Source organism: Lissotriton helveticus, chromosome 5_1 (genome assembly GCF_964261635.1).
Source record: "Lissotriton helveticus chromosome 5_1, aLisHel1.1, whole genome shotgun sequence".
NCBI classification, from domain to species: Eukaryota; Metazoa; Chordata; class Amphibia; order Caudata; family Salamandridae; genus Lissotriton; species Lissotriton helveticus.
In genome coordinates, this window is record NC_136065.1 from 691,651,463 (window position 1) to 691,673,105 (window position 21,643).

The 21,643-nt window shown below is 43.6% G+C and overlaps 1 protein-coding gene across 2 annotated transcripts in view; it reads left to right on the forward strand.

Moving 5' to 3' along the window:
- Positions 1-21,643, forward strand: part of MCU (mitochondrial calcium uniporter) — a 786,648-nt gene that overhangs the window by 189,161 nt on the left and 575,844 nt on the right. The gene's annotated exons all lie outside the window — the stretch shown is intronic.

The following is a 21,643-nucleotide window of genomic DNA, read 5'->3' on the forward strand; positions in this document are numbered from 1 at the left end:
CGAGAGCACTAATTTACCTGGGTGCTTACAGCTCACTCGCTTTAGATATTGGAGCTGTCACACATACAACCCAGTACAAGACTGGATTTAGGAGAGTTGGGTCAACCCTCCTCTTTGTATTTTCTAGCAAATGGCATAAACAGGCTACCCTTTACTATCTTAATGCAAATCTTGTATTTACATATGTTTACTCTCTAGGCTGTACTTTATGTACGTTTCTGCTCATTTTTACAGAGTAAGAGGCAGTGTTAGATAATGTGTGGGCCCAAAAATATAGTCCTTTAATGCCCAATCAGAAGTAATTTCCATAACACTCTTTTTCAGTGTAGAGAAAACACACAATTAAAGTGCAGCTCGTTTACAACCTCTGCAATGCTTGCTGTATGTCCTGCTTTTCATGAAATCCTAATTTGGTCTTGGAAGGACTACTTTATTGTGAAATGGACTTCTTGTTAACATGCTCCACATGCCTTATGTTCTTGACTGTATACTGAAGTATTCCTAGCATGCAAATGGGAAGAAAAAAGTTTTCTGATGACAATTTCTATCTGCAGAATACTCCCCTTTTGATTATTCCCCAAGTGTATTACCTCTGCACGGCGTGCGACTGCGCACTGACAGTGTTCTGTTCCGGAAGTGACATGCAGGGCCTATATAGGCACCACCCCTGCACGCTGAAATCCGTTCCTTTATTGCTGTTTTTCCATACACAGATCCAGAGCCTCTCTATTTTCTGAGAGCTTTTTCGATTTTTTTTTCATCAAATTTCTACAGTGTGCAAAAGATTTTGACTCCTAAGAGGAAAGATTTTTAACCCTGTAAGGACTGTCTCCAGCAGATGTTTCTGACCCCCACCCCCGGCCAGGTATGTTTGAGGTTGAATGCATATGACAATTGACAGTGCACAACGTGATAGTAGATAAACAATTTCTACGTACTAGTCCTAGGAATAATCACAACTTGTGAGATGCAGTGTGCTACGCAGTATGTGTGGGCTGCTTGTCCCAAATAAAAAATTAATGTAAAGAAATCAAGCATACAATTGCTTGAAACACTGCGTGCACTTCAAAGTGATGTTCATAAATGGTTTAACACTTTTACACTTAAAAATTCTCAATCGAAATCGTTATGTATTCCAATAAATATTCAGACTCTAGTTAATTTGAAAGAATATTATCTTTGTTGTATGGTATCCAATGAATATGATGAAAAACGCATCTGTGATTTACAATGATATTACATTGTACAAAACACACGTTTTTTGTCCATAATTCATGTTCATCAAAACAGGTACAATAATCGGTGTTCATCATGTTTGAGGTTGAGCCACAACTCCAAGACCTATGGAGTCTGCACGTCAATGAACCTAAATGCCAAACCCGGCAACCCAAGGTGAAACTTTGTCGCCAAGCCCAAAAAGGAGCAGAGCCCAAACAAGTTTAAGTCCTGCTCCAAGTCTTGCTTCAAGTCTAAAGCTCAAATACGTTTCCAGAGTCGACAGATCTGCTTTAGAGGCTGGTCTTTGTCCCCCGCCAAGTCCTCTGGTAAGCACAAATTAAAATAGAAATAGTACAGGAGTTCTGCTCCTATACACCAACCCCACTCACCTGATGAAGTATGTGGGCAGGGCCAACACTCCAGTTCCCACGCCTGAAGTTGGCTGACTTTGAAGCCGATTACACAGCTGGTTCTGGCACAACCTCTGCTTCCTGGGGCATCGACCATGCTGCGCCGGATCAAGGAGTTCAGCATAGTTAAGCTCTGGTTATTTAGTTCTCTGCTGACTCCCTCTGGCACACCTTCAGGCTCCAAGGAGCAGAGAGGCTTCCCACCTGGTTTTCTGCCAGTAGATTAGCCTTCGGCACCAGCTGGCCCCTCTGAGACAATTCTGCATTTGGCTCCAGTCCCAACGCAGCACCCGGCGCTCACTGCCACACTGGGCACAGCTACATCTACTCCTATGTCGATCTCACTGCCTGAAGAGGGTGGCCCTCGATTGTTCTCTCTTAGACCCACATTAAAACCAAGTCCAATAGAGGTTTCTGCACTTGCTTTACCACCAGGTAGGCAGCATTCTTTACGTTCCCTTTTTGGGATGGACTCTGATAACAGTTATGATCAGAATGATGAGTTCGCTCAGCCCTATGCTGAATTGGTATGACTACTTGCAAGACGCTAGTGGGCTTGATAACTTCCCCCGAGACAGTCCTTTTCTCTGCTGCTGGCCTGGCCACAGCAGATTCTGCCTCCTACGTCATGGCTATGCGTATGAAGTCCTTGATCGCCATCTCCCCACCATGGAGTTAAAAACATTCTTCTTTACCGCAGTCCTTCAGCCTGGCCAGACTGCTTGTGAGCCTCTCCTTCCTCAATGAAGCCTTGATATATACTCTCCTAGGGGCTTGGGCTATACCTTGTTCCCACCCTCCAGTTAACCGGCAGATTGCCAAGTGCCACCGTCCTGCTCCAGGTGACTTGGCCTTTTTGTCACAGCACTCCTTTCCGTAACAACTTGTGGTGCAAGTTTCCACAAGCTGAACCAACCCCAACAATTTCTCTACCACTCCCCCTGACAGGTAATCAAAGAGTGTGGACATTTTCGGGAAAAGCTTACTCTCGTCACCCTCTTTGGCCCTGCGATCAGCAATACCCCCGGTTTGTTGGACTGCTATACTCATGCTCTTTGGGATCAATGGTACAAGCCCTTTCTGATCTTCTTGAAGAACTTCACCCTGTTATTTCACAGCAATTGAGGACGGTTGTGATGTGGCTAAGTTTACAATTTGTGGCTTGGACGCTGCCGACTCAATCTGGCGAGCTAGAGGCACCTGTGTTGCCATTCGTGGCTGTGATCAACTGGGATCTTGGGCGACATTCAGTTCTCCCTGATGGACATGCCGTTCAGTGACACTTGCTTGTTTGGGGACAAGGCTGATTCTGCCCTTGAACGTTTCAAGGAAAGTAGGGTTACTGCTCGCTCTCTGGGCCTCTCTACCAAGCCTTGCAAGCATCCATTCTAGAGATGCTTTGATGGCCTTGGATGAGGCATTCTCTACTTCCAACTTTTATACCCAGCACGGAACCCACCAGTTTTGCAAGAGTGGCAGAGGTGCCCACCGCCCCCTCAGCTTAGGACTGTAGTGAAGTCCCACCCTACCTACCAAACCTCTTAAGAGTAGCCTTACAGGGTCAGTCATCCTGTGGGAGGCAGATTCTACGGATATCTGGGTTGGCAATCAATCACATCAGACAAGTGGGTTCTACAGATTGTCTGCTAGGATTATACATTTTCCTTTCTGCACTTTTCACTGTCATCCCTGACTGATGACATCTGTATTTTCCAGCAGGAAGTGCAAGCCCTTTCGGCCCTGGGGGCTGTTGAGAGGGTGCCGATGCCATAAAAAGAGTGGGGTCGTTATTCATGCTACTTTCTGGTGCCCAAGCAGGAGGTAAGACTTTGGCCTCTTCTAGATCTACGTCCTCTCAATGCCTTCATCTGCAAAAAGTTCAGTGTTAACCCTGGCCTGGATCTTCTCTGTCCCGACCCTGAGACTAGATGGCGGCATTGGACCTGCAGGACTCTGTTTTCATATTACCAACATCCAGGCCCATCGGCAGTACCTGTGGTTCATGATGGGAGAGGAGCATTTTTAGTTTGCTATGCTTCTCTGTGCTCTCGCCAGTGCCCCTCTGCTATTCAAAAAAGTGATGGCAGTGGTGTCAGTGTTCCTTCAAAGGTCAGGGTTGCCTGTCTTCCCCTATCTCAACGACTTGCTGTTGAAGGCAGGCCTGCCCCAAGAAGTCAGTTGTCAACCACCTCCAAATTACGGCAAACCTCCTGTCCTCTTTGGGGCTCACAGTCAACATGCTAAAGTCGTGAAGATCAGATCAGAACAGACCAAGCCCAAGTTGTCCAAGTGGCTCCTGATGGGCACAGTGTGTGGTATTCGAAATTCCTGGGCTTGAGCATATGTTCTCCGATCAAGTTATCCCTTTGAGAGGAGCCACAGCCTCCAACTTCATGCATGAAGATTGAGCTGCGACAGCTGAACACCTTCGACCTTCCTCCGGAGGTGGTTGATGCCATGTTAGCAGCCAGGCATCCCTCAGCAAAATCCGTATACGCCTGTCGCTGGGACTGTTATATGATGTGGTGTGGCACTAACCAAATTGTGCCCCTCTAGGCCAAATTGTCTGTTTTTTGTTATTTGTTCTGTCTCTTGCCTATCAAGGTTCCTGCTTTGGAACAATGAGGGTTATCTTTCTTCCCTCTTGGGCTTTTTGCCATTGCCAGATTGTGTAAATCACCGGTTGTGATGCTTTTTTTTTCTCAAAGGGCTGCAACATGTTTCCCCTTCTCCTTTTGTCATGCTTCAGTGATACCATTATCTTGTCCTGACTGACCTGATGTGCAGTCCGTTCGAGTCACTTTGCAGCTGTCCACTCCTTAACATAAAGACTATATTACTTATTACCTTCACCTTGGAACGACGGGGAAGTGAGTTTCAGGCTTTTCTGTGTCACCTCTTCATACACCACCTCTTCCCAGATAAATTGGTTCTGCGGCTGCAGACATTCTTCCTGCCGAAAGTTGTGAACACCATTCCACGTCCACTAAATAATCAACCCTGCTGATGTTCTATATTTTGCCTCATCCCTCGGAGGAGGAGGAGCGACTCAATTGCTTGGACCCCTAGAGAGTTTGGAGCGTCTACATTATTCGTACCAAAGAACACTGGGTGACAATCCGCTATTAGTGAGGTACTCTGATGCGAAAAAAGGCAGGTGTCTAGATCCCACTCACCTGAAAACCAAGAACTGCAGAAACTGAGAGTCTTGCCCTTCACCTCAAGACCAACCCTCCACAACGCTGATAGCAGGATGGGCGATTGAACTCAAGGGGAAAAGGAAGTAGATAAAAACCAAAAGGCCTGGGAAAGCGGAGGACAATTGTTGGGTAATATATCTTCCAACCCTCCTCAGAACGACGCAAAGCAAACAGACTCCAGCAGCCACAAAACACAGAAAATGTACTTGTACCTTTCTTCTTTTACTGGCATGCCAAGGCAGAAGGCAGACTCGGTGTCACGTCTTGGAACAAGCTTCTTCTGCCCCACATAGATATTCAGGGGAGCATATATAGAGCAAAAAGTGCTGTCATCCGTAAAATCCTTAGATGTTGGAAAGGCCAAATACGGTTGTACATATACAAATAGAATTGTCAAGACATAGAGGAAAATAAGGACACAGGGGAACAGAAAGCAAGCTTAAGCGAAACCTGCAGGAAACTGAGCCTTTTGACCGCTGTTAACCCAGGACATGTCGGAGAGGGCAATAAATGGTCCTTGGGTCAGGCTGAAATAGATTTGTAAAGGAGGGGTGATTTTAGGAACACAGCAAGCAGTTTGGTCAGAGACAGACATGGTTAGCTCGGTGAGTCTGAGATAGTGTGGAGAGAATTTGGGATTGATTCACTTATTTGGTTGATGCAAACCTATAGATATCAATTTTTCATCACAACAATGCCTGAGGGTGACAGAGTTTCCTGTTGTGGATGGAGTAGTATGGCAGCCGAAGCCTGCCCTGGGGAGACTCTTGGTGTGGCAGGGGAAGACCACTGTCTGGAAAACATAAAAAAAGGATGGTGTGAGAATAAAGAGACAAAGGGACGATGTACAGAACTGGTAAAGAGGATTTACGCTACATGGTTTTCAGAAGAAAAAAAACATCAATTCACTCACCAAAGAATAATGTAGAGTAAGGCTTTGAATGAGGAGATCTTGGATGGGATGACTCCACAACGGAAAAGAGACAATAACGTATCCTACAAGTCCATTAAGCCAGTGCACTGAAACCCAATATATATAGGAAAAAAGGGGGATACTTCAGGTAGGAGAAACAAAATAAGAGAACCGCTCCTGCAATGAGTATGTAGAGTTGAGAAAAAAAGGAAGCTGTACATGCTGGATATTAAGGAGGAAATGAATATAAAAAGGAACCGCTCCTGCGGACCCTTCTCACAAATTGCGATGTTCGCTGCTTGAGCCATATCCTTGGGATGAGGAAATGATGAAAAGGAAGCGGTCCGGCGGTGTTTTAGGAAGCAGTTGAGGTGTTCACGGATGTAGGAGAAACCAATTGTAACCGCTCCTGCAGTAGGGGGCGTGGCGGTGTCACAACGGCAGTTGTACACCGTAAAGGGGGCAAATAATTAAAGTCAACCGCTCCTGCGGCATTTAGTACGACTGTGTTCAAGGCGGCAGCAGAGCGCCACGATTTCAAAGAATACTACTCCTGCAGTATGAAGCGTGGCGATATCACTGCGACAGCCGAGCAATGCGAGGACACAGCAAAATGTTCAGAGATGGCGGGGAACAGCGAGCCACTCCAACAAGGAATCTAGAAAACGAGTTCTTCAAAGCCAAGCAACTCGAAGTTGCTTCAGGTGAGTTAGATGTAGGAACACCCCATCACATGGTGACCTTGGGCCCAATGAGGAAGGAGAAAGTTCATTTAAGTACCGGTTCCCAGAATGGAATAATCATTTATACAAAGGAAGATGGAAAAATTACCTTGAGTGGTAACAGCAGGACTCTATCCGTTAATAAGTTCCCAAACCTAGGAATCTTCACACCAGTCTGAGTTTGCTTTTGATGCTTCACATCTGAGGGTGTGGTGAGTCTAGCAAGCACCTGATGTCGACGCACAGATGTGACTCATATAAATGCCCCTCGTGACACATCTGGAGCAGAACGGCGTCCGTGCAGAGTTGCTTGGCACCACCTTCCGGCATGCAGAAGTACTATAGAAAAAGTTTCCGGATATAGTCTGATGCATGAAGAATATAAGATGAGGAATCTGCGGCTAGATAGTCTCTACCAGAAAGAGCGTTACTGAAGATGAGTAACTTGTTCTTGAATGTTTTTGTTGACATAAGTTATATGCTCATGGTCTCCTGTTTAGCTTCCCATATGTGTAAGAAGTCAGTATTACCAATTCCTTTTTATCTCTGCATATGTTAAGCATACTTCTTGTTCATCGGGCTCATAGGAACTGTTGATTTGTGACAGTGCCACTACATTTTCTATAAAAACAATTCTAATTATGAGGCATTGAGAAACCCTAGCTGTCTCTTAATACATTTATTTTATCGGCTGTAGTTTTGTTCGTGTTTGAGAATTAATTATATTGATTTAGAAAAAAAATATTTACAAATTACCTAGACCATTAAGAACTGTCTGAACATTACGAAAGGTACAAATAAAAACACAAAGTAAAGATCCATGTGTCATGGATCGTGAAAACCTAGCCAGGGAAGGTTTTTTTAGGTAATCCCAGATTTTGGGAGTATCTCTTCAGAAAAAAAATATATGTTTTCTTGAGTCCCCTCATTCACCCAGGGTTGCCCCTAGGTGACATGCTTCATCATTGGGGCCATCCCAAGAATCTACTGCTTGAGGCGTGCTGCGACTTGCGAAAGAGACGTAGGAGCACTTTTTTGTGAGACTGTGTGATGCAGTGTATGGTGGAGTGGTGAGTAGTGATAGTAAAATTACCTAACTAGTAAGCTAAAGCTTTATTCCTGCTCCTAGCTGGTACAATAAAAAGGGGTCGATAGAAGGAAAAAGAACTGTTATGTAGTCACAATCCCTAATATCCTGTTGATATGTTTCAAGGTGTCCCCTACACCTTTTCTTCAGGACAGCATGAGGTCCCGCCTCAAGTGTGCCACTCCTATGTATAAGCCTAAAAATTTAAGGTAGTAACAATATTATAACAAAAGAAAGAAAACGCACCTAACGTGTGTGTCTATATACATACGGTTAGCCCTGTAGCCGCAGTATTTTATAGTTTGCAATGTTATGCCCCATGGTCTGCTCGGGTGGAGGGGCCTTCTGACATTGACTCCGACTAGCCTCCGTCTGTATGACCTAATGTTCCCCGGCTCGACCGAATGTGCAAAATACTGATCACATGGATCTTTACTTTGTACTTTAATAATTCAGGAGGTTGAACCCAGCCTTATCCTCCTTCTCCATCTTTTTTGTTAACAAATAAAAACACATCAACATTATTTAGCCCTGCAGATTGCCTGCGAGGCTAAATAATGTGCAGGTGGCTACACAAAGCACAATTGAAGATTTTGAAGACAAAGGAAATGGCATTTTACTGACAAGAATTGGAAATGCCGATCAATCAGGAAACTTTATAAGTAAAAACCCCTTTTCGTTGTTTGAGGTTTCGTGTGTGTTGGTGCGTGGACGGCTTAATGTGAAAGTGAGTCAACGTTTGCGTGTGCATGGAAATATTAATGAAGTGAATGACTGATTTCATATGTAAATCTACCTTGCGCTCTGAACCCAACCATTTCCTAGTGCAGAGAGAGAGAAAAAGAGTGAAAAGTAAAAAAAAGTGTTCTATGCACTGGAAACACATCACTAACAAACCTGGATATTAGCTATGAATGACCCACCGCCACCTGCAAAGCAGCATCTCGAAGAGTCCAAAGCAAATCAGTACCTTTAAATGATGACCACTGCGAGTCCGTGCCTACATAGCATACCACATTTATTTGTAAAGGTGCACATTTGCCCGTGGGCATCTTGCCGATGAAAAACGGATGTTTATTGTTACCCAACTTGATTGTACTCATTTTAGCGACCTCAGAAGGATGAAAGGCTGAGTGGACCTGCTGGGATTTGAACCTATGACCAATGACCATGAGGTCAGACACCGAACCCTACAGTGAACGCATTAGTCCACTAAGCCACCAGACCTGACCTCACAAGGCCGACACCATGAGGCACCAACTTGTGATGTAAGATGTGTGCACGTCTGTCTTTGTTCACATATAAAAGCAAGACCTATTGGCTAAATGAATTAACTATATTGCAGTCAGGCAGGTTGAGGTTATGCATTAACCCATGCTTGGGAATAATATATACGTATCCCTACATCTTGCCATTAATCATATTGGACATGGGTGAGTGAATCATTCATTGGTGGTATAAATAAAAAACCTACATAAAATACATTTTATTACATTATCTACTGGACTAAACGCATGTTATCTACCTTTTTAATCAAAAACTTGGGAGGCACATTTTAAAAAGAATAGTATGTTTTTTGAAGGCACCATGCTCATGAAGCAAATCTACAAACTGAGCAGGGCTGGAAAAAAAAACGTGTTATTCTGTTGATACATTACGCCCATGATTCTTCGAGGTCTATGGGGCAGCTCTAGGTCTATTTACCAAAATGAGTGAGCATCTTTTAAATTGATAGTCACACGAATTCACACCAAATGTACAACAAAGTAATTAGTGTGCAATACAATTATAGTTATTATATATTCGGAGTTCGGATGGGGCAATGAAAAATATTGGTCTCACCCCTGCCACTTGCACTCCTCTGCCATTTTTTTTTCTCTCACATGGGAACTTGCACCAAGTACTCCTGTACAGAACAATGATAATAAAAGTAATACAAAAAAACACCCCACTACATAAAGGTGTGCCACACCTTTCAGGCTGTTAAATTGCCAGGCCGAGATCTCTAAGCACAGCCTTCAAAGATGGTCACGCCCATATATAAAGGTACCATTTATCAAACTTCCCAACATCTTAGTCTAAAGCAAGGGGAGCAAAATAGTGATCAAAATTATCCTAAAGTATGCACCTTAACAGTGTATTCTGAATGACAGCAACTAACATCCAGTAACCTTAGATGTCATTGGCTGTTATGATTTTAAACATCGCAGAGCACTTGCAAACATGATTTATCCTGGAAGTGGAGCAACATTAGACCGCTTCTAGAGCACCGATTGGGGCGCATTGAGACAACCATATTGGTCCCATTCTCAGTAGGAACATGCAGTTCTTTTAGGAGCTACAGTTGCATGACTAGAACGATCTGGTCCAATGGAAACTCTACCTTCATTGTAAGGGAATTGCCGCCTTTCCAGCAGTAACCTGTATTGAGAACCATGTTTTTGTAATCTCTTGGGTAAAACAAAATAACAGTTCGTCTTTTTAATGTTCTTTGGTGTGATGGTGGCTCTTAAAGCGATGAAAGAAGCTATCTTGACTTGCCACACAATGTGCCACTTGGTCTTTGAGCAGCATAGAGGCTTGGAGAGCTACGCTGTTTTATATAGTCACATAATGATGCTACAAAATCCAACGAAATCAAGCCTTGAATGCTGGTCTCACATCCCTCTTAAATACCGTGCATGTAATTTTCTTTAAAAAACATAAATGATCCTGCAAAGTAATTTAAAAAAATGTAGGCAGCTTATTGAATGACAAATGTGGTAGAAATGCCTATTTTACGGTGTATACTGTAGTGTTGCTTGGAATTTAAGTAGCCGCACAGGGACATTAAAGGCAGCCTGCAATTGCATATCCCCGTATTTTATGACCTCTGTAAAAATTAGATACGGCTAAAGACTAATTAATCCAAATAAAGTGATAACTTAATCATATGTAAGAAGCGTACCTCATCTTTAGCAACAATCCTAGCAGAATCAGATCCACAAATAGAACATTATATTAGCGACCAATAACCAAAGCCACAATCTTGTAGAGAGATTAGAATGCCAATAACCAGCAAGTAGTTAGATTTCGGCCTGTAATTCCCCTTTATTTTAAGCTTGAAATTGTTGCTTTTTGTTGGGGAAGCCTTCTATTCAGGGTGGCTTGTGCGTTCACCAAATACTCCATGCCAGCTGCTGCTACTGCTCCTTAAAACAATTCACCTCTCACATTGTGATGACAATACTCTGTAGGAGGAGGAATACTACACCAAATAGCTTATAGCATGAGGATGGTGGTAAGGGAGGAATACATACCTGAAACCTCTGTACATATGTAGGAAAGTGATGACAAAAGACAGGCAACACAACTAAAACTGACAGTAGCCAGACCTAAAAACAGTTGGAGCAAAGCAGCCCTGAATGCCAAATTTAAAAGTAAGTTATTGAATCGACGATACCATTATGAGAAAGTTCACTAGGGAAAACAAAAGCAGCATTTGAAAAAATGCACAATGATCCCATACGCCAAGCAAGTATACTTAGCTAGTTCAAACCTCTCGAGCAGTGTTTGGGTGGGTGGGGGCAGCTGCTTCCGTTTCAACCTCACAAAAACCACAGTAGGTTGGAGTCTGCCTGGGCCCCTGCTTGTTAGAGCATTTCATGGAGGGTGCAGAGGCAACCCCTCCTTTTGTTTGTGTTTCGTGACAGCCTTCAAAGAGCATTCCTACCTTCTAGTTTGCTGCAGTGAGTAAAATATCTCGGGTGTTCTGGCTCGATAATCCGAGTTGAACACCATTTGGTGTTGGGAAAGATTTAATTAACCTTTTGATACCCAAGATCCAATAGATCCTTCTGTATACATTGTTTCTTTGCCTATTGAAAGGCCTAGGTGGTATCTGCTGATATGTCTGTAGATGGTTTTTCCAACGTTTCCAGTAGACTTTCCCTTGCCATGTTATCTTTCATAATTGCATTCATCTGTGGCTGCATGTCTAAGAAATCTCTTGTTTCATAGCCTTAGCATTGTTTTCAATTAAATTGTTAGGCTTTTGAGAAAATTGCCCAATTAGGAAATATGCGTTTTGTGTTCAATTACTATTGAGTCCCCATTGAGCAGTGTTCATATATTTTAGATTAGTAGTAAAAAAACATGTCTGCAATGCCACGATTTCCCTCTCTATGGTTTATCATTAATTTATCTTGTAATAAAGCATGGTCAGTATTTCTCCTACTGTGCAAAGACATTATTCATGGCATGAAGGATTTTTTGTTGTTTGTTTTTGGTCCTGCTCGGCAGGCATTCAAAGCTAGATGTAGCAAATGAGCTAAATGGAAACGAGATAGAGATCCTAATCTGTGAAGGCAATTCACTGACATGGTCAACTGATATGTGGCCATCATCCCTTGTCAACATCCCCTCCTCTGCCAGCTCTGCGGAAAATATTGGTTTGGGCTCATTTGAGTTATATCTTTGTGCACCCGTATTGATTAAATGTGCACTATGTTCCTTGTTCTGCTTAGAGCCTTGAGGAAAACCGGGGACAGGAACGCCCTCTGTTTAGACCTAGCAGAATATCACACTATTAATTTGTTCCACATTCATAATATGGCTGTTTATCAAATTTATGAAGCCCAGGAATAAGTTAATGTGTCTGAAGCACCATTGCGCTCTCCTCAGATTTCCGATTAGATGAATAATTCCGTTCAAGGTACTCTGTGTCAGTTATTGTTATTGTTGTTCTTATTAACTCAGATTTGTATAGCGCGTAATCACCGGCAGGTCTCCTAGCGCTTTGAGAAAGTAGCCAAATCCCCCAGCAATTACAACAGCAACGCTTAGAGGGAGTTTATGCTGTGTCCAGAGCCTCCCTAAACAGCAGAGTCTTGAGTTGTTTCCTGAAAGGGAGCAGTGTGGATTCTTTGCAGAGATTTCTGGCAGATGATTCCATAGTTGGGGAATTAGAACAGAAAAGGCTCTACCACCATTCGTTATGGTTTTGAACCGAGGGTGGATCAGAAGGCCTGCCTCGGATGACCGAAGTGTATGTCCTGGCACATTATGCCCTAGGGGCTCCTTGATGTAAACTGGGGCCTGGCCATGAACAGCTTTATGGGCGATGCAGAGGCCCTTGAATTTAGCTCTCTGTTTAATGGGGAGCCAGTGCAGCTGTTGCAGCAGGGGGGAGGCGCGTGCTCATCTGGGAAGCCTGCAGATCAGTCTAGCTGCGTCATTCATGGTCACCTGCAGCTTTTTGATGCATTTCTCTGGGAGACCAATGTATATGGCATTGCCATAATCCAGTCTGGACATGATCATAGCTGACACGACCATCTGTAGTGTGGCTGATAAGAGGAGCTGGGCAAGTCTTTTAACTTTCTCATTAAGCCCACACATGTTCCGATCACGGCAGAGACTTGATTAGCCATAGAGAAGTTGGTATAAATCTTGATGCCGAAGCTTTTTATAACAGGAACTGGCGTAGGGGTGGTACCCGGTTCTTGTGGCTAGAAGAGGTCACGCCAGGGATTATTTAGTCCGAATGACGAAGACCTCGGTTTTATCAGGGTTGATTTTTAGCCATTGGATGTCTTCTAATTGACCGTGTATTGAAGTATGTTTTGTACCCGGGCATGGGTTTGGGGGGAGTTATCGCTCTGGAGAATCAGTCGCCTGCATAGTTAAATGCTTGGCCATTAATGCGCATCAGTGCGGCCCCAAGGGGCTGGAAGTATATGTTGAATGAGAGAGGCGACCGTGCTGAACCCTGGGGGACACCACAAGTGAGTGCGCTGATGTTCGACACCTGCTCACCCAGTTGGACCCTTTGGGAACAACCGGATAAGAAAGCCTCGAGCCATTGATGTGCCAGCCCACAGTTGTAGGTGGCCAGCATAGTTTTATAGTTTGCGCGCAGCTGCGTCCTAAGATTTGCGCCAAAGTCTCTCCGAATGGCGGAGGCTTTACGTCCTACCCCCTGAAGTCCTCATTGAACCACGGGGCCCCTCTGCCCTGGTTCCTGACTCTTTCCCTCCGAGCAGGTGCCACCTGTCCATGCCAGTGAGGGCCTTGCTCTCCTGGTCAAGGTTGCCTTTTGTATAATTTTTAGGAGGGACTCTGCGCAGGGTACCCACTAGGTTGCCTGCCTCAATTTTGTTCCAGCTGCGCACCACTCTCCACTCTGGGAGGTTGTGTTGGTTGGTTGGCCAGCGGAACCCAGCAGCTAAGTGAGTGGTCTAATCTCTATTAGTTTGGCTGATGGCTGGGTGATCCAAATGAGGTTGATGACATGCCCCTTAATATGGGTGGGGGGGCCAAGCAGCTGATGGTGCCCCATCGAGCTCATGGCTTCCTCAAACTGACTGGCAAGCCATTCTCTTGGTGCTATATACCAGTGGTAATTAAAGTCCCCTACCACCAGGAGTCGTTGGTACCATGAGCAGAAATCACTGATGATTTCCGTGAATAGCTCGATGAACCTGGGGTGTGATACGCCACTAGGAGTGTCAAGCAGGAGGATTTAGAGCCAATTTTTACCCCCAAAATGTCCGCGCTATCAAGGCTTTCTGCCGCTATCTTATCTACTGTAAGTTGTTGGTTGTAGAATAAAGCTACTCCCCCTCCTCTAGTCTTCCCTTGTCTATTGTGCCATAGGACATCAAAATCCCCGGGAGGGCTACCACAACATCCGGGATAGAAGTGTCCTCAAGCCAGGTTTCAGTAACCGCCAGGATATCCATAGTCCCGTCCTGGAGGAGAGAGAAGATTTCAAGGCTATGTTTCTGCAGTGACCGTGTATTTAAAAGTGTCACCTTAAGGCCTGACAGGTTACCAGACTCTGTATCTTTGTGGGGCGATGGTAGTGGGGCCATGCAGCCGCCACCCCTTCATTTCCCAGTATATGTTCCTTTGTTACCAAGGTGTGGTTCCCAAGGGTTAGGGCCCGTAGGTTTTCCTCAGAGTTATACTTCAGCACTGACCAAAAACAAATGTATACTTTTTAAATGTATAATTTTCTTTCCTAGCAATACTTGCATGTTTATAGCAGTCCTTATTTTTAGGTCTTAAAAAAGGTGCTCATGCATAGACCGAGAATTATTTCCCCAGGATGAAGCTGCAGTTTGCTGGAGTTGGGAATCTGGACCCAAGTCTCTTAATTCCACAACTAGCCGGGTAACCGACGAGGATTCCAGTCCTGACCTCTATTACGGGCAAGAGATAAAATCAGAATACGACAGGCGAGCGAGAAGTAGTGGCCCTTGTGAGAGGAATGCACTTTTATCTTCCAAATCATTATTTATTTGCCGATACATAACGATTCGTCCTTGAAACCGTGAAGTTGAGGAGCTGTTAAGGAAAGTGTATTAGAGGAGAAATGGGGGAGCCATTACGGGATTAGAATGTATATTTTTTAAGATCACTCTAAGGTCTGTGAAGCTTTTTGAAGATCAGTAATTCTCTAGTGACCTACAAAACATATGAAATGAAGTCCGACTTACTCAGACAGATGGTTTGCGCACTCGCTATCATTTCACTTCAGGCTAAAAAACCTAACTACTTTAGAGTAATTTGGTGTAATTTATGTTTACAGCAGTGGTTAACAGTCTAGACCACCACTGTCTGCCCGGTAACATCAACTTTTTTGCCCATTATCTGACTTTCTCGAGCAGGCCCGTCAGACCCCACTGTACTATACAGATACATTTGTCTCCAGTGATAGACTGTGCACATTTCTCCATGGAAAGATAAAATAAGAATTGGGGTTTGGCTTTTGAACTGTAAGGTTATGTGGACTACCCCAGATTCTTTCTCCATTCAGGCTGTTTGTGTACTTTTAAAACATCTGTTAAAAAATGGAAGGTGTTGATTCAGGAGGCAGAGGAGAGTAAAGGGTTTTGTTCCTTATTGTTTTAATGCACCGACTCCTGGCCACTGGTAAATCTGGAAGTAGAGCAACTGTAATTTGATTTGGAGGAAACTTTACCTTAATGTTGAACTCTAAGAAGAGAGCTCGGGAGCTTAAACACAACTATAACAGTATGAGAAGCATGAGACATCTCCTGCATTCCACTAGTGAAAATGATTACTATGACCGCCACTGTCACTTCACATGCTCCGTGCTGTGCAGTTACTGGTGCTTAGCTTCCAGATGAGGACTTAATGCAAGACATGCTCATAATTTGACTGGATTTACTTAAAAAAATTCTCCAAAACAACCAAAAACAGCGCAACATAGTACAAAATAAGTTCTAGACTTGAAAGGATCAGAAACTGGGCGAGACTAGAAACCAAAATCATCTTTGACAAAAATACTCAAACCAGCCTCACACTGCAGGAGGCCGCAAGTAGAATGGGGTATCAGGCTTTCATGGTTTGGTCATGACAGTCCATTCAGTTCGGAAAGCAGCTCACAGCATATGGTTAAATGGCAGATTGGGCAGTCTGGGCCTCCTGATCAGACCACATATAAAACTAGCTTTGTGCTTTCTCCAATCACTGCACACAGAACAGGGTAGCTTTCAAGATACTATGTGTGATGTGCCAGATACACTCACCCTTAGGACCCTTGGGTACGTGAGCAAGGAGATCCACCCCAGCTCCCAGCTCACAACAGGATTCTGATAATATTAAAGTCTGACAGGGGTAAACCATATGGGCAAGATAATCAAATACAAGACTGAAGTTAATCTACGGGATATAGGCGAAAAAGAGATAGTTGGAGAATACTACATTGGGCTGCACTGTCCTGCAAAGTGGTGACTACAATGAGACTACACAATGTTTTGGAAGTATTTGATTGTTCCCCCATTTTGTTACTTCTCCATAACCCTAGTCTTGCTAGGTTGGACCCTGAAGTGAATTGTGAATAGCTTGCAGTGTCTGAAATACGTAGGCTGTCCTGTTTTCAGTGTTGGTTTTTGTTGATTTCAGTTGTGTTTTTTCAGTGTTTTCTAAACCTTCTGAAATCAGTATTTATTCAGCTTACTAAACCTCAAACTAGACAAACTGTGTGTTTCCAGTGTTTACAAAACATGGTGCATTTTGCAGTGATTGTCCAAAAGCGCAAATTTAATATAAAGGAGAAGCAACTTGGGGTATGTAGGGTCTTCAATGTGTCAGTGTGTCCAATGGACATGTTAGACTGTTTCAAGTGTAGAAAGTCTGTGTATTGCACTTTCACTCACTCGCCTCTCATTAACCTCTTATATTGCATTACCACGCACACTCGTAATGTCATCGGTACTCTTGTTTACAGTACTATTAATGTAATAAATTAATGGAAAAGGTAAGTTATATATTTAAATGTTTAAATAAACAAATTCCTGAACGCATTCGCCTCCTTCTTAGTAAATCTTATGACATTGTTGGGGTGGTCAACCTTGTATATAGCATAGAACCTTGTGAAACCTCTAACATTTTTAATTACACTATTAATTTGAAGCCCTGCATTTTAAGGCATCTGAAACTTGGTGCTTTAAGCATGCTCGTCACCACGTTTTTTCACTCTTTGCCTGCCTACATTAAGGTGGTGCTGCTGTTGTGTGGACATTCATTACAGCTAAGTATCCTCATGGGAAGTGTCTCACTGTCCTGACATTTTAACTAATATCTCATTGTGTTCTGGAACTTGAGATTTTGGTGTTAACATAACCAAAGGCTCAAAAACCTTAGCAGTAAAGTGCAGTTGCGTAAAAGGTCAGGAGGAGCTGAAAGCATTGCACATAATGGGTCACCTTGTAGCCATGAATTTTGTCGTTATGCTGATTGACCGCACACTTTTCACAGTAACCTGTCACTAAACCTTGCATTAAATGCTTAAATCCTGGAGCGTTTGGCAGTTCACCCGCTAACAATACTGATTTGTTAGAAAAGGGTGCTGGTGTGTCAAAGGACTTTACCCATTCTGTGCCTTTATGTAAATGTGATACAAGATATGAGCCAAGATTCTTATGAGCCAGCCATTTCACCAGTCAGTGACTAGTTCTACACAGCCGAAAGATCAAATATGATTTTAATAGTTCCAGATTCTCTGCTGTGTATAAAATAATTACACCAACCCTAAACGTGCTTCTAAACCCTATTCCTTTAATCCAAGAACACAAAACTGGCAGAAACAAAAGGAAGGACAGTAGTCACTCTGCTTGTTCGACTTTGCAATTTAATCTAATGTCAAAGCCCCTACCTCCCTTAGCAATATATGTAAGCCTCCCCTATAGGAAGGCCTATAGAGCCCTAAGGCAGGGAGCTGTATATTATGTAGGACGTGTTTTTCTATATGTCTTAACAGCAACACTTCCAAATTGTCATATTGCTGTGTAAGGGCTAGGAACCTAAATGGCTAACACAGGGTTACCGGCTGACCCCTCCGCCTGGAAAACCTACGAATGGGACTGCTTAGCTGGGTATTGTAAGGTATAAAATTAATTGTGGCATTTTAACCCAATTTGATGCCCAGGTCACATTGAATTGTCACTATTAATGAAATGCAACTTTCAGAATGTTGCCATTCTTTGACCCAGTTTGTCCAATGGCCCGATAATGTCACTGGCCAACAGACCGCAATCTGCCCACCTAGGGACTAGTGTAAACTACTCCAAGGCTTAGGAACAATAGCAGCCTGCTGTTGTGCGAGGTGTTACCTCTCCTCCACAGGAAGCCTCTCAAGATGTTAGTCCAAAGGGCAAGCTTCAAAGGCAAAGCAGCCTTTTGTGAACAAATTGGATTCAAACTCCTGAGGGGCTGCTCTTTGTTCAGGCAGACAGGCTGGAGACCGGTACAAAGAAGGAAGACCAGCGTTTAAACCGATTTTCCCATGGGTGTGTAGCCCACAGGTAGCCACACCTCTAAGGTGGGCTATCAACCTCCTGACATCCGAGGAGGGGTCCAACATCATGAGAGGGAACAGAATAGTGAACTCTGAGATTGCTAGACTAGTGAGCGCATCGTCCTCCCAGGGCACTTTCTGGCAAAAAAATATGGCACCCTAAACATCAGATCACTTCGAAACTGGGACTGAAGAACTGCCCTGCTGCTCCCTGGACTGCACAAAGAGAGGCTGCACCATCTGCTGGACTGCACTTGCGACACCTTGGACTAGCGGAGAGAGAACTGCGCCTGTGCCTTCTCGCATGGGGAAATGTTGCACTCCAGTCCCAGGCCAAAAGAGTGACTCCGTGAAGGTGGCCTGACCCCCTGGAACCTGCACTAGGGTCAGCACAGCTGAAGTAGACAATATTGGCAAGTTGTTAGCCAACATAGAAGATTCACTACTAGCTGCTGCTTGGCTCTCCAAGAGACTCCTCCTCGACAGACAAAAGATGCACCTGGGTCAGCCGGATCCGGGAGTGCCGTCTGAGTGTAGATTGATTGCTCAAGAGGGACACCAATACCCACCAAAGGATCACGCTGGGACTGCTGTTCAAGGAGACCAGTAGCCCAGCTGCAGCTGGCCTTCTGCGGTCTCAGAGGACTTTGAGAGACATCGACCTTTGTGGTCATTCACCCAACCTGACCCGTGGACCGAGGAATAATCGCAAAGACACCCACAGCATCACGACCACTCCATTGAAATCTATGGCAGTCATGCTGTCAAGTTTGGAAGTGGACTAGAAAATGCTCTGGTGGCCATGTAACTGTCCAAATCTACCCCATTGGCTGAGCCACAGTAGCCAAACTACGTTTTACAAACTCTTCAAAAGTTTTCAAACTTCAGAGTTTGGGCGAGCGCCGGGGAACAGAGGTACCAAATAGGTTTACCGACAGGCAGGCCCTTTGAAGTGCGTTTGACTACAAGGCTACTTCCGTGACATGCAAATTTCCCCCAAGAAGGGAGGAATTGTTCATGACAGAAGAAGGGAGATAAGTACTCTCCCCTTTGTGAATATAATTTTTTCACTTTAACTGAATGCCACAAAGGTAGCAGCTATCTGCACCGTCAATTCTTATACATAGGTCAGCGTAGTTGTTTTGACCAAAAATCTGCATCTCCATAACCCTTCAGGTGGATTTTGCTCATCTTTGACTCTCAAAATGGCAAGCTTAAAATGTAATCCACTTTTTTTTAAATTAGTGTTGCATTTCTTTTGTTTTTTGAATGGCTTTCTAATTTCGTTGTTTGGTGCTGTTAAATGCTTTACTCTAGTTCCTTTCTTCAAGCTTTGCTTCACAAAGCCAGGGTTGAGCTTAAGGTTGTACAAACAAGCCTGACTGGCCCCATGGCAGTTTTTGCAAGTACATTTCATGGTAAGGCAGCACAGCCATAACATATAATAGTCCCAAATCCTCACAATTGCCAATTAACAGAGTGGTATGAATCAGATTTGAGATCGCCCTGGCCAAACCGCTAGCAGGTTAACTACACCCATCACAGGTGACCTGTTTATCCCTCTGACTACCCTTCAAGATTGATCCTAATCTCTGTCATTAGAAAAAACAAAAAACAGTGCTCATCAGAACTGAGGGATGAATATGTACTGCAGTACTTGGTAAAGAATACACTGTACTTGTACTCTTGTTTACCTTTCCATTCTCATATACTTCATGCACATGAACTGTATGTTGCTGACCTTGTCTGTATAGGTAATAAAATTATGAACTCGGTCTCGCACTGATGAGTTTGAGTACAGTGATGTGGTAGGGGTTGGTTCAGTATAAGGGGAGTGCTACAGTAGTGTTAGAGGAACACAAGAATACAATTTGTCCTGCTCCTGTGTTTATCAAACAGCCATGCTTCTCGGCGATGGAGTGATAAGTTCAGTGTGCATGTCTTGTATGTCATAATGTGCCTGTGGAAAAATAATTGTTTTTGAATTAAGAAAAGGCATATTGTAGAAATTAGACCAGTAAATGTTTTCATCCACTAGATGTGTTCGTCCAGTAAATATTTTTGAGATGCCCATCAAACACTTGACAGATTTTCACCAGGTTGATCAGGTGAAATCTAATTGCAGTAGAGGACATAGTGATTTATAATTAACTTTATATTTTGAAGTTCTGTTGCGCCCAAAGCTTCTAGTTGGTGGGATGAGAATCAGGATATTAAGAGGGAACTAAATAGGAGCAGAAAGAGGATTTCATTGTTTGGTGAGCTTGGCAAAGGCAGTGAAGTGGTATTATAAGTGTATAGATGGTATGACCACTCAAAACATGAGGTTTCTTTGATAGGTGGTGGTGAGTTAGAATAGGGAGGAATACTGGGTCCACAGTGTTGAATGTATCTAAGAGCTTGAAGAGGATGAACATGGAAAGACGTTTTTGAAGTCTGGATGGTTTTGGAGAAAATAGGAAGTAGGACTTCTGGATGTTTGTTTTCATGGGATGAGTAGTTATTTTTTTCAGGGATGCATGAGGGAAGGTTGACTCATGATACAAAGACTGATTGAAGAACTTAGGAAGGCAGCTCATTACTGAAAATGATGAGCAGGAGGCTCTGTGAAAAGAAAAGGTTGGCAGGTACAAAATGGTTCAGCAGATATAAAGGTCATTCTGATTAATTTTCAGGTGTGAACGTCAAGTTGAGAAGCATGGGTGATTGTTGGCGAATCATTTCTGGAAGCGAGGTTTAATGGAGCAGAAGACGTCTGTGTTTTATATGGATATGATAGTCGATGGCTTTGGGAAATGTGACTGTGTTTGCCATTAGATATTCATGTGTTCCTGGATGTGAAGTTTCCTCTATTTCTCAGTTAGGTGGTATACATTTGCAGAATGATGTTTGACATTTGAGGTAATGGGCGGACTGATGTGTTAATAATGGGATAAGGGTGAGATTAAGTTACACATACTGAGAATATGATGGCATTATAGAGATGGCTTTGTGACTGTGAAACGTGTGGACATTGAAGACCACTTGAAGAGGATGGCTCTCGTGTTTCTTTGTGCCGAGGTTAATCTCTGTAAGGGGGGGGATAGATGGATGGATGGATGGATGGATGGATGGAGTTGATGTAGTCTGGTTCATCAAAGAATGTGTCCGAGGTACCTTGTGAAGATTATTACTCTTGTAATATTCTCTAATATGCTAGTTTATTGAGGAGAACGGATTTGCCATTTCTGAAACCTCCTTGTGAAATTGGAAGTATCGTGTGCCAAGCATATACAAGTATTTTGAC